We start from the raw sequence: 11,128 nt of genomic DNA on the forward strand, positions 1-11,128 counted from the left end.
CCAAAGAGCTACTTTTTTGCGTTACATCCTTAATTTAGCGATTTCTTTTTTTTTTTCTTTTTTTTTTTGCACAATTATTCATTTGGGATAAATTTTAAAGCACTTACCTGAGAAATCACTTTCGGAAGACGATGTTGAAGAATTCGAGTGGGAGATAATTATCACGGAATCTGCCATGTTTTCGATAGCATCGTCTAAATCCCACATTTGTTTTTCTACTACATTGGTTACATGCTCGATGCATTTTTTTCCATTCTTGAACGCTAATTCTGCTAATACTTTGAATGCACAAATTTTTTACCTCGGACATTTGAAATGTTTTGGTTTCTTTTGCAATGAAGTTCTTAACTTGTGCTCAAATCATTTCGATAGGATTAAGCACACAATGGTACTCAGGTAATTAAAAAGAAGTTTTATTTTAGCTTTTGCCAAGTCATACACAGCGTATTTTTCATACGTACTTTTATTTTGTTTCACTAATTGCAACAGTTCTGCTTTTAACATTCGATTTACAAAAGCGATATTTTTTGTTAAAAGCAATCGACAGTTTATTGTTATCTCAATGAAGTTTTTGGTATTTTCTCTGTTTTTTTGGAATTGTAAGAAGCATTGTCTATTGTAATTACACAGCCATCTTCGAGTACAACTCAAATTTCAGCAAACCACTTTTTAAAACTTTCGGAATTCAAATATTCATGGTAATCTTTACTCTTATTGGATTCGAAAAAGTCAAGCCCTTCATCCATTAGTATAAAATATCAAATCTTTTTAAAAAATCAATCATTTATTTCAGAAGTTTGTAAAATCGTAGTTTAGTGGGCCCCTTACTACGCCCAGGAGGTCAAATCACAAATAAAGATGGCGGACCAAATAAACAATTCTACAAAACAGTTACGGTTACAACTTTCTGTATTATAACTATGATCTATACTGATAAATTTTGTTTTATCTGAGAAGAATTCTTTTTGAACCTTTAGGGTCACTACCGCTGCTTATCTTTAGAATTTTGAAATAAGGAACTTTTGCAAACCGGCTGCGCCGCTGTTGTATTGACAAAAAATTTAGAGCATGCGATGGCTTCGGCATCTGAAGAAGGCACCGGACAGGAATTTTTAACTTTAAAAAAAATCCTATCCTACGGTTTCGCTAGCAGCGGGAGTGGGGTCCTATTAGCTTCGCTAGTACATTGAACATAAGGACTGTGTGGATAACAGGAACAGTTCATAATCAAAAGAAAAGAAAGAACGACGTAAGAAGCAGTCAAACAATTCTCCCTACAAAATTTCGATCAAGCAACCTTTTCCCAACTTCATCAACTCGTAAAAAAAATACATTCCACTCACTCTTCATCCATTCCGCAGGTTCAAAATATTTCCTGCCATCCCATTCACTAGACATTCCTTCTTGAACAATTAGCGACATGATGAATTGTCAAGGAAACCATTAGATCATAAAAAAGAATTACGAAATGTTCAAGGAATTCCATTGCAGAAGAATTTTAAATTAATAATTGAGACAATTTCATAAAGCGCATACAGACAGCTAAGAATTGCATAAGAATACATATTTTCTGTTCGTATTCACATTAAAAATAATATTACAGTATCTTAACAATAAAAAAGCTTTTAATTATAATACAGAACTTAATTAAAATCTTTAATTGATATTTTTATTATTTTTAATTTAACATTTTTCATAAAATAGTTGTAGTTCATGTACAAAACAACATTAGGAGTGCTAGAGGATCGTTTCGTTGGGTTACCATACTGGCAAGAAACTCGGGGGGGGACACTAACGTACAATTCAACCCAGAAGTCAATGAGAGAATAAATTGAAGAAAGCAGAAGCTCAGACTGTCTACAGAATGTTATAGTTGGCGATCCTGGCAAAGTGCCACATGTTTGTTATTGTTTCTGATGGCACTTGCCATTGACAAGCCCACTGATTTCGAATTCAGCGATTTTAAGCCGAGGGAGAGCGTCTCTCGATTTTAGTAGCGCCAACTAGGGCCAAGAGCACGATTTTGCTACTCACGCATCACATTCGCTTGTACAGCCCTTTTTTACAGGAGGGCACATTCACAGACAGAACAGATGAAGAACAACCATGCTCGAACCTGGACTCGAACCCAGGACGCCCAGATCACGGTGAAGACGCGCTACCCTAATGCCAGGATGCCGGTGTTTGCCAGGATGTTGATGTTTAATCATCGCCAATAAAGCACGCGCGTTTATTTGGTTTCGTTCTCTCGACTCGGTGAACAGACTTTAGAAGTTTTTAGAAGTAATATACATACATTAAGATGCAGATAGCGAAGTATTAAAGATAATAAAGAAGAGCCATTAAAATTGAAAATTTACTTTAAAAAGAAATTGGAAATATTTGGGGGAAGAATGCAATTTTGCCAAGCTGTCTTCTTTTAAAGGTTACTTGGAAGTGATATTAAGGTATAATATTTTCGACATTCGGTTACATGGCATTGTCTTTTAAATAAAGTGAAAAAGTAATAAATATACAAGGTAAAATAATTAGGTATGCTAGAGACTCCTGCGATGTGAAACCTGAAGTTATCAAAGAGATCTACAAGGATTCTAAACAGAAGCTGATTCTATATAGATGCGAAATTTGGTTCAATAATATGATAAAACTTAACACATTGCGTACGGCACTCTGCGAACTCAACGCGCTCCTAGTACCCACATATTTTTGGACATTCCAGAAGCATGTTTGGCAAGCAATAGGATACATACATGCACATTTTTAATTTGCGTTTGGAATTACATTTATATAAAGTATTCTTACATATTACTATATAGTTTATATATCTATTTACTATATAAGATTTTTTACATTTTAAAAAGCTGTTTCCTTACAAATTAAAACATGAGCTTTGAAATAACAAAATTTACAATAATAAAACACTTTATAAGGTACGGTAAACAATTGGTATAGTTCTACCGACGTATTGGCTATATTGACAGATTGTTTCCACGTGCTTGAGATATCGACATTCATTATTTTGCTAATCCTTTGTCATAAGAATGATCAAGGCTTCGTTACCGTGGTAACGTAACAAAAATATTTACCTCTGGTTGGTTATTTAACAAAAATATTTACCTCTGGTTGGTTATTCATCGATTCAGCCGAAAAAATATGAAAACGAGCTACCTAATGACCCGGTCACAACGATCACCCTGTCACAAGTTACTTTAGATATAGAGAATTATGTTTAAGCAGATCACTGAAACGTAATAAAATGTCAATAGAGACATGCGAACTTTAGTAGGATGTTTACCTATAGTTTAATGGCTAGATTTGAAACAAAAAAAATTATCTAATTTGGAGAAGGAAAACAATTTCTCTAATGAGAAAAGAGTTTGATAATAATGACTTGGAAACTCCCGTCGAATTGGAAGGACCTTGGGAGATGTCTGCATTTCCATGGAATTGTATTACAGACACTAGTGTTGGTATAAGTATTTACAAGGAAGGATCCAAGATCCTGTAGAAAGTTGGTTGACGAATTTTAATCCTTAAGGATAATTGGATTAATTAAGGATGGAATTCTAAACAAAATAGGTATAACACTAAATGAAAAAACAGTCTTCATAACCGAAGCTTTTGCAATTTTAAAGGCGAGTAATACTGTTGAAGTATATATTGAAGCATGTGATCTCTTTACTGACTCTAAATCAATTTTAATGTCACTGAATTCATCGCATTTGGAACAAAAAATTTTTCAAGAAATTAAAAATAATGAGAAATAATATAATAGAATAAGACTTCACTGATTAAAGCCCATGTAAGGATTATTGAAAATTAGATTGCTGAACTTTTTTGCTAAAAATGGTACAGAAGGTGTAGAAATTGATTATGATTTAAACACTTCAAAAATTTAGGAGCTACACCAAAGTTGAAGTGAAGGACAATAAAGATGTGATATTCGTACCAAAGACAGGCACTTATATCAAATTTACCCAAAGTAAATTTTAAGACTTCGTTTTGGAAGTTTTAACAAATTTTAGCAAGATATGGTTGTTTTTTCGGAATATTAAAAGCGGTGTTTTTGGAAATGATGACAAAAACATTTGTGAAAACTTTTTTAGGAACAATTTTTCACAAGAGTTTTGAATGTGAACTTCAAAAGGGGATTAAAAGACTTGGAACTTTAGACCCATGGATTAACTGATATTGTCCAAAAATAAAGAGTAAATTAACTGTTTTAAAATTGTGAAAAATCAATTGTAGTTAATCAATTGTTTTGTTAAAAATTCTACTTTAATTCTGTGCATCTTTTGTTTGTTAATTTGCAGCTCTTTGTGAGAATATATTATGAAATTAATTGTCAGGATGACATTATTAAGTAGTTATTTTTAATTTAATAAAGGCACGGGGGGGGCTTCCTATTGCCAAGGGTGGTGGCAGACTTTCAAGTGGTATTATAAAAAACTGTTCGTGTGAATAAATTAATATGATCTTTGATACATTTGAATTTGTCGAAATTTAAAATAATTTAAGATTTTCTGTTCACATGGATCGGTGTTATTTCTCGTTGTGGATGGTTTGGCAACACAGCCTGCCCCAGTGTGGTTGTGCGGAAATTATTGTGGCAGGTCTGGTTGTTTCCTGCGGGTGGGGGTGGCTGGGTGTCCTCCTGGCTTTTCGCAGAGTGGTTGCAGCACACAGTTGGTCATCATATTTATCCGTATACCCAAGGTCGGGGTAGAATAACTTTGCGGTTACCTTAGACTTCGAAAAAGAACAAGTTTTTGATGTTGGTTTATAAAAAATAAAAAGTATACTTTTGTTAGGATATAGGTGTTAGGATATAGGTTAGGATATAGAATTGTCCAGATTTGTACAATTTAAAACTCAAAAGTGCTCATTTCTGTAAGAGATAATACCATTTTATTATGATCCATAAAGAGAAAACGTTTAACAAATACTAATGATATCAGTTTAACATTTTGTTCCACATTCCATTCTACGATCATGATCCTCGCTAAAACTATTAATTTTTTTTAAAAAAAAATCTCAAAAAAAGTATAGATGTAAACTAAAATATTTTTTACATAATTCTGAAAATAAAAATGTTGACTTCTTCTTTTCTTAGACCACTAAGTGTAAATTTTCATATTTCAGACAATCACATCGAATAATTGTGGATTTAAGAAATAATTAAATGAAATTAAATAATGTTTGAAAATACTTAAGAAAATTTAAGAAATTATTGGCCGAATAATCTAATCAATTAATGCATATTTCTAAATTAACTGAGCTTCCATTTTCCAGTCACGAATAAACAACCAAATCTATGAAAAATAAATAATATTGAAAAAAAATGCTCATAGTATATCATTTTCTCTATTTACTTGTTTTTATGAATCAAGGCATTCAAAATTATTTTCCTTATTGAGTGCTGATATTTATTTGATCCTTTTCTTTGCTGATGTTGCTCAAAGGAAAAAAATCGAATGACTATAAAACTTTTTAGAAATGTTTCACTGTCCCTGTTCAGTACACTATTGTGATTTGCCTCATGTATTATCTCAGTTTGAGAGAATGCACAACATCCATGCCCTTTTTGTTCATTCTCTTAGACAATTCTTGATCTTCGATCAATCTTTCATAGTCATGATACCACTGGTGTTAAACAAGGAGATGTCATTGACATCAAACATTTGTATATATATATATAAAAAAATATTTGCCACTCTTTTTTAAACATATTGTCTATTTCTTTAATATATTTTGACAAAAATTTATTTTATATTTTATTTATATTTCTTTTGTTTTTAAAAATATCAAGAACTTTTTTTCAGGTTAAAACACTTCAAGTTAACAACTTTAAAAGCTTTCACGAAAACATTTTGAATTAAAGGTCTGACAGAAAAAATTTACAAACATCTTCGATTTCATGTGACCATATTTTCTTTCCAACTGAATACCTCAAATGACATTTTATAAAATAATATCTCGTTATTCCGTATAATTATTATTGTTATTTAATCAATATTTCAAAGAAAACTATTTTTAGTGCCATTTCTGCATGTTATTTATTCCGTTACATTGGAATTTTTATACATTTATTATTAATTTGTTATATTTTTGAATAATATTTTTCAAGCCTTGACCAGTGACAAATTGGGTTTAAAAAATATTAACTATTTATCAAGCTGCTTTATCTTCGGAAAGTCTTATGATGGCAAGGATCCCTATGTAATACGAAGCTTTTAGGGATATTATAATAATTTCTAATTATTGTACGCTCTAAAAATAATTTTCTAATTGCTCTAACTCTGTCTTCGGTGTAATCTTAACTCCTGATTTGCACGGATTATTATTTTTCCAGGGAATCAAAATTCTTTTTCAGCAAATTCTTTTCTAAAATTATATAAGCGCATAATATTTTCTCATGCTCTCTCTTCTCTGTTTTCTGCCGTTCAATTTGGCTCCATGCATTACTTTTGTCATATATTAGACAACGATATCCTGATAAAAGCTAAAAATTATAACATTCTCTTGAACTTATAAGGTATAAAAATCGTTAGAGAACTTCACGATTATTTCTTCAAAGCCTGTTTTACATATATAATACAATAATAAATTATGAATGAAAAATAATTTTGCCAGAAGTAAAATATAACCAAATATTCAATACCTATTTAAGAGCAAAGTTGCATTTTGGTAATCAAATCTTCCCCATGCAGCAACACCACATTATCTTGCGACATCAGAAATATTAAAATGACACATCTATAGTAAAACAATATGGAAAGCTTACATTTCTTTGAAAATGTTAAATTTCTGACAGGAATGCCTATCATTGTGACTACTAAAGTGCATCTATAAAACCGACTGTTGAATGATTGTTCTGGATTAATTGATAGATGATGCTTTTTGTCAACTAAAAGTTTTGATATGAAATTTCTGCAACGAAATCAAGTGACGAATATAGTAGTCTTCACTAGGCGTCACATTATTGTTGTTTTGAGGCATTTGATTATGATTCATTCAATTTGATGGGGCTTATTCTAGTAACTTCGGACAGTAAAGAAAGCTCTGTTAAAACCACGATAGCGTGATGACAAGGTTTTCCTGTCTTAATATATTGCTTTCTCGTGTTTTATTAATTATTTCTTAAAGTTTCTCTCAGGAAACTATTATATTTGAATTGATTAAATTTGTACAAAATGTTTTTTTGTTTCTTGTGTAAAAATCAAATAATTTCTTCCATTTGTACAATAAAATGGCATAAGAGAATATACACTTATTTACAGAAAACTGAAATCCTAATTGCTGCCAAAATTTCGAAATTATTTATAGAGTTTAAGAAACTTCAGCATTTTATAAGTGCAGTAAAGTTGACTTTTATCAAATATGAAAATAAGAGGATGAAAGGCTTGTTTGCAGTTCAAAAATAATTGATTCAGGAAATACTAAAAGAATGACGTGCTAAGGTATTGACATTGTTTAATTTAGGACAGAATTAATTAGAGGGTATTTTGAGAGTTAGAAAATCTAGAGCAACCTATTTCATAAGTATCTGTTCCATTTGCTAAATAACTGAGTTCATCGATCTACTTCCGTTAAAAAGCGAGCAATGTAAAATCTTCGTAGACAAGTCAATATCTATCTACCTATTAACAGAAGTATGATTCAGTACCCTCTATTTGGACTCTACTTTAATGGTCACAATGATAAATATTCTGATCAGAGGATGAATGATTCCTTTAATGGGAATGAAATAATACAGTAAATAAATCAAAATGAGAAATTTGTAGCTGGTAGTTATGAATCATAGAAATTGTGAATGCAAAATCTATTGGAAATTATGATCCCTTCTTACAGCTAAACAAAAACCACCGATTAGTATTTTGTAAGACATCTAAGTTATGGCAAGGTATAAATATAAGCCTAAACATAATGCAGAATATTTAAGTGCACGTCTCTGAAACATCGATCAGATTATTCTCATTCCTTGGTCGGGACGTTGGTAGATACCCTGATGGCCAGTTGGTAAGGAAGGCTACTCTAAAGCGTATTTGTATAAAATGAGAATCTGAGGACATAGAAAGTAGAGTTTTAAAATGTCTGTTTTTTTTTTATCTCTTTACCATACTACATTTTCCAAGTAATACAAACTGAATGTTATTCAAAAGATCCAATAATTATAAGAAAGGAAGAAAAAGGATATTGTGAAAATTAAAGGCATTGCAGCAGTTTTATCATTTTCCCTCATTCTCTATTTTTGAATCCATCAACAATGCAATAGCATTTCTCTTCAATATTCACGGAAAACGCCATGAGAGAGAAAACTTCCGATTAGATTTCTATTGCAGCGCACACGCAATGACAAACGCATTCGTTTTACTCCTCAGTTTGTGGAGAGAAGAACGGCATTGATTTCTTTAAGTGATTCTGTAGCATTGATTTCTACTATCTCTAAAGCAGCTTTTCCTTCAGAGCCAGTGGAAGCCGGAGTTTCCTACAACAGAAGGCCTTTTGAGTACAAAATAATTAAATAAAGATTGATGGATAATTATTTTTTCAATTACATAACTTGTAAATAAACATGAAACTATGATCTCACGCATATATTTCAGTTTTACAGTTTGTGATTTTTTTTATTGTTCAGACTGAACTATTTGAATCTTTATAAACGAGAGTTAACAAAAAAAAAAAAAAACTTTTTGAAAATTGTTCTAGTTTGTATAATTGATTTTTATATTATTTTTAATGTTTATTTCAAAAATAAAATTCTTCTTTTTTTATGTAAAGTTTTTTAACATAACGATTTTATATTTTGTAAGAAATAAATCAAAATATTTTGACATTTTCTTTTTCATTTTTTTTCAATCACAAATTTAAGTTTATACAGTTATATTCTTGTGTTGTCATGATTTAAATGATAAATAAGTTTATGAAAAAGATTAAAACCCTCGTAATATCATCGTTTATTCTTCTCAATACTTCTTTTCAACATCCTGTAGAAGTCGATTTATTATACTTATATTCCACCTTTCTTGAGATTGCATTTTCATTTCCTTTATATCTTGATAAAATTTTTCTTCTTGCAAACTTGCCGTCTGTACTTCAATTTTCAAAGAAATACACTAAATGCGAATGGAGAAAAGAACCTTTAAAGCTAATATTACAACTTAAAAACTTGCTAATATGACAATACAATAAATTCATACTTTGGGTCTTTTTTATTTTCCAAGGAAACTAGTCATTGGTTATTTGAAAGATTTCCAGATTTTTTTCATCAGTCAGATCCTATAAATAGCTTCAGATCTTTTAGCTTTCTGCTTTGGATGAATGCTCACAAAGGTTACTCTCCTTTATTTATTTATATTTTTTTTGGTAAAGGCTTACCTTATAGGGCCTAAAGTGTATTGAATTAATCGAAATTTTCTTTCAGTTTCAGGTCTTCCTTTTCGGTCTTTATAAATTATTTTTTTCTCTAGCGTAAGTTTAATTCGCAAAGAAAAAACTGAAGATTTGATGGAAATATATTTCCACTAACAGAGATATCACCTTCGAATCCCGGAAACTGACCATTTCTATACTGAATATGAAGCCTTATTAAGTATCAACTCAAGATTTTCATAGCATTTAGAAATGAGGAAAATGCCCGAGGAGAGTTGCGTGTCACTTGCGCTCAGTCGCATTTGCCCACACTCATTTGCGCTCACATTGTAGGTTTACTGGAATTTAATTACCTTTGTCAGGAAAACTTAGTGAGCATTTTGAGGGATTATAGAGAGTGTCAAGTTCTCGTTTTAATAACAGATGATTGATGGTCGAGAGTCTTTCTGGTGGAATAATCACCTGTTTCCCCCAGTAAAACTGATAATTACACTATAAGAACGCGATAAACATTTTAGAAATGTTATCTTTTGATTTGATGTTTGGTATATCCGCATTTTTTTCTTCAATGCTTTGACGTGATTTTAAATAATTTTAATTTAATAAATAATTTTTAATAAATTTAAATAATTTTGACAAAATTTAAAACCAACAAAAAACGTTATCTGTTTTTATTTATTGTGAAGCATATTCAAGCTCAGGGGATGGAAATGGACGCCAGGAAGTAATTGTGTCAGTATAAACTTGAATTTTTTAATCATATTTTTAAAATTTGTATCTAGATAGCATCTAAACTCAAAATAATAATTTGTTAATGGTATCGAAAGTTTAAACAATTCTCCAGTTGGAAATTCTTTTGTAATTATCATTTAAATTAAATAAAAACTTAGAAAGGTCGATTTGGTTCTAAAACACACAATCAAAATGAATAATTTGCAACGCTAATGTCTCTTTCCTGACATTTCTTCTCTATTCCCAACTTTAATACTTCGAGATATATCATAACTAGGGCTGGGCGATGACCGAACTTCATCATCGCGATATATCGTCTAACACAAATCGATATTTTTCGATATATCGTGATATCATTATTTATTTATAGCTATTATAACTTATGAATAGCATCTCTTAACATATTGACTGATCAGAATGAATCCAAATAAAAGTTTCAATTTATATAGTAAAAATATTCGTTTTCTTTTGATTAAAAGTAGTTAGAAAATAATTTTGTTAAAACCCCTTTAATAAAGGGCTTCAATGCCAAAGCAATGTCTGCATGTTACAGAGGCAATGCAATGTCGATATTTTTAGAAAACTTGCATCGAAAACTCGATATTTTTCGATAAATTGGAAATCAGCACAGCCCTAATCATGACCATGTGATTAATTGCAAAAAGATCCAGGGTTAATGTCAGAAATTCTGGATATGACAGGCGTTTTATTTCCTTCCATCGGTGTAAATAATTGCTTAACCGGTAAGTATTTCCAAATACAGAAAGAGTTTCATATGCTAATTTTCAAATTTGATTGGCAAATATTTTTTGAATTCAAGCATCAATATTCTCCTGGAGTTTTCTTTCAAATTTCAAAGCTTTGAATTTCTATTACCACCATTTGCATATGGTCTATGGATAAAATCAACGAAACATTCCTTCAAAGGATGAATCGCTTGGTGAGGAAAATGGTTCATGGATGTAACACCACTAATAATGGGCCATTTTTTATTGTTATGGTTCGTTATAAATAAGTAGGAACT

Source organism: Argiope bruennichi, chromosome X2 (genome assembly GCF_947563725.1).
Source record: "Argiope bruennichi chromosome X2, qqArgBrue1.1, whole genome shotgun sequence".
Taxonomy (NCBI): domain Eukaryota; kingdom Metazoa; phylum Arthropoda; class Arachnida; order Araneae; family Araneidae; genus Argiope; species Argiope bruennichi.